At 41.8% G+C, this 3,249-nt stretch overlaps 1 pseudogene; it reads right to left on the bottom strand.

The window, feature by feature from the left end:
* Window positions 1-2,658: 2,658 nt before the first annotated feature.
* Window positions 2,659-3,019, bottom strand: LOC118718337 (annotated as a pseudogene).
* Between the last annotated feature and the right edge of the window lie 230 nt (window positions 3,020-3,249).

The raw sequence follows: 3,249 nt of genomic DNA, 5'->3' as shown, positions 1-3,249 counted from the left end.
CAACTAGGGCTCTATCAATAACTCTAAGCTTCCTTTCTTATACTGGTAGTTCTGATTTTTAAAAAATCCACAAACAGGAAAAGTAAAACTCAGATTGTTTACTTGCTTTAGTTAGAGAAATAATATGCTAAGGGAAAGGCAGTTTTACAAGAACAAAATCTTTTAAGCTTTGCCATCTTCCTTTAGCAGAATAGGGCTACTGTAGATGGCATTCCCAGTTTTCACTAACCCTATAATGCCCATTGCTAAAGGTGGAATATGTATATGTTCTGGCTGCTACTCGGGCCACAGACTGTTTTATCCTCGTGATCATTTGGAAGGTATCTGTACTAAATAAGAATGGGCCCATGAAGTTGCCTTTGTCAGAAGAAAATAGCCCATCACAACTTGGTCTGCGGGGAATAGGAGCGCTTGCATTTTGTCCTGGTGTGGACTCAGCCGTGGCCATAACATCAGGGATCAGAGATGGGTGGTGATGAAAAGACCCAGCCAGCTTCCAGCTTGGATTATTGGGAGTTAAAAAGCCCTGGCGGCCTGGCCAGTGTTGCTCGGTGGTTGAGTGTGGACCTGTGAATTAGGAGGTCATGGTTCGATTCCTGGTCAGGGCATATGCCCAGGTTGCAGGCTTAATCAGTAGGGGCATGTGGGAGACAGCTGATCATTGGTACTCTCTCTCATCATTGATGTTTCTATCTCTCCTCCTCTCTCTTTCTCTCTGAATTCAATAAAAATATATTTTTAAAAATAAATCCATGGCATAAACAGAGATAATGTTAAAGTACTAGTGCCATTAGTGAATTGGCTTTTAAATCTTTTTCCTTTAAGTTTGTTTACCTGGGCATGCTTTTTATTTGTAACCTGAGCAGAGCAATAACAGAAATTGGTACCAGGAGTGAGATAGGACTATGATTTTTTAAAATATATTTTATTGATTTTTTACAGAGAGGAAGAGAGAGATAGAGAGCTAGAAACATCGATGAGAGAGAAACATCGATCAGCTGTCTCTTGCATACCCCCACTGGGGATGTGCCCGCAAACAAGGTACATGCCCTTACCCGGAATCAAACCCGAGACCTTTCAGTCTGCAGGTCGACGCTCTATCCACTGAGCCAAACCGGTTTCGGCGGGACTACTATTTTAAGGCCTTTATTTCATTATATCAGTATCTTCATGAACATAGGGAAGTCTCATTAGAGGCACATTCTTTTATGACTTCAAACACTGTGTGCCTGGGGGGGAGGGGGGGAAGAGAACTTAAGACTGCCTACCATTTCTCTTGAGTATTCCCCTGACTAGGTGTTAAAAGGGAGATGTTAATCCTTCAACTGATCCTAGATTATTTGTGCCATGTAGTATGAGCTTCTCACTGTGCGGAGTGTGATTCTAGTGTTTAAAGATAAGTACTTTAAAATATATATATATATATATATATATATATATATACAAGATGGCCTCAAATGCAAGCCAACTACTTCATCTGGTGCTCACCCAAAGAATGAGCCATCTGTTTGAACACTCAGGAAAAATTGGCTGTGTTGCCGTATTGAGAGTCTGCTTCCAACATGGTCTGTAAATGTTGTATACTGTATTTTAAAGGTGACTTAGATTTCCAAGCATAATTTTGACTCAATGAGGTTTTTTTTTTCTTCTTCTTTCTTGTGTATACATCTCTGTATGAAATGCAACTCCACTGAAATAAGTGCTGTATCCTTCCAATTTTCTTCTGTTACCAGACAACATAGATGTCTGCAACAGTTCTTTATCTCCCAAAATGTATGGAGATGTTTTTTAAAAATATATATATTTTATTGATTTTTTTACAGAGAGGAAGAGAGAGGGATAGAGAGTTAGAAACTCTATGAGAGAGAATCATTGATCAGATCAGCTGCCTCTTGCAAACCCCCCAATGGGGATGTGCCCGCAACCAAGGTACATGCCCTTGACCGGAATCGAACCCGAGACCCTTCAGTCTGCAGGCCGACGCTCTATCCACTGAGCCAAACCGGTTTTGGCTGGAGATGTTTTTTAAAAAATCTTTTCTTTAAAGGAATTAAAAAAATGATCTAAATATAAAGCAAGGCTTTGAGCAAATATTTAAAAAGTTTACATATAGTTGATATAGATGACCCATGCAAAGTCGGGGCTATTATAAATTTTTGCCAAATTGTATATTTAGTGAAAGAGGTGCATAGAGAAATATTTAGGCAGATGTTCATCCAGTGATTTACCCAGCCATGTGCCATCTCCGGACCCAGGGAGAGGCAAGGTCTGTTGCCCTAATGCAGTGAAAAGCAAGCAGCACAACCAAGACCTTCGGCAATCATTGGCAGCCCCAGTTGTATCTACCTTAGTCTCCTTTTCTTTTTCTTTCTTTCTTTTTTTTTTTTTTTTTTGGCACTTTCATAACTACTAGTATTTGACCATCAGCAGTCAGTCCTCCTCCACATTAACTGTTCATGGATTTTTAAAAATATATATTTTATTGATTTTTTACAGAGAGGAAGGGAGAGAGATAGACAGAAACATCAATGAGAGAGAAACATTGACCAGCTGCCTCCTGCACATCCCCTACTGGGGAATGTGCCCGCAACCAATGTACATGCCCTTTCAATCCGCAGACCCACGCTCTATCCACTGAGCCAAACTGGTTTCAGCTGTTCATAGATTTTTGAAAGTGGTGACCAACACATAGAGCTTGTTTGGTGAATCTTCCTCCTCATGACGTCTTCTGGACAGCCACACCTGGGTACGGCATGGGACAGTCCTTATTCCTTTGACCCAGACAGCTTTGCTGAGCCTGGTGTCCACGTGCCCATCTGGAGTTCCCATTTCCTCCCTGGCAAATTTCCAGATCTCTGAGCGCTTTGGGGGCGGGGGGCACCCTTCTTGAAACCCACTCCATGGATGCCCTTGTGAATGTTGATAGTGTATTCTCTGGTCACTACCTGGTTGATGGCAGACCAGCCTCTCTTCTCACTACCCTTCTTTATGGGAGCCATTATGCACGGCCCTAGTTGGAAAAGCTACCTCAGTGTCCTTTCGTTGGGAATCACCTGGGATTTTTAGGTCTTGTCCTTGTCTGCAGATGAAGCTCTTAGCCTATAAAATCTTCATGTTCAAATTAGCTGCTCTCTTTCTGATTGATGTATCGGATTGGCCTCTCTACCTGCGTTTCTACAGTTTTATTGCATTGTTTGGAGTTGTGCTTTAAGGTGTGGCACTTCCTGTACTGTGGGCTGACCCTGGAGA

Source organism: Pipistrellus kuhlii, unplaced genomic scaffold, assembly GCF_014108245.1.
Source record: "Pipistrellus kuhlii isolate mPipKuh1 unplaced genomic scaffold, mPipKuh1.p scaffold_m20_p_14, whole genome shotgun sequence".
NCBI lineage: Eukaryota > Metazoa > Chordata > Mammalia > Chiroptera > Vespertilionidae > Pipistrellus > Pipistrellus kuhlii.
The sequence above is the reverse complement of the archived record's forward strand: the minus strand, read 5'-3'. Positions and strand labels throughout refer to the sequence as shown.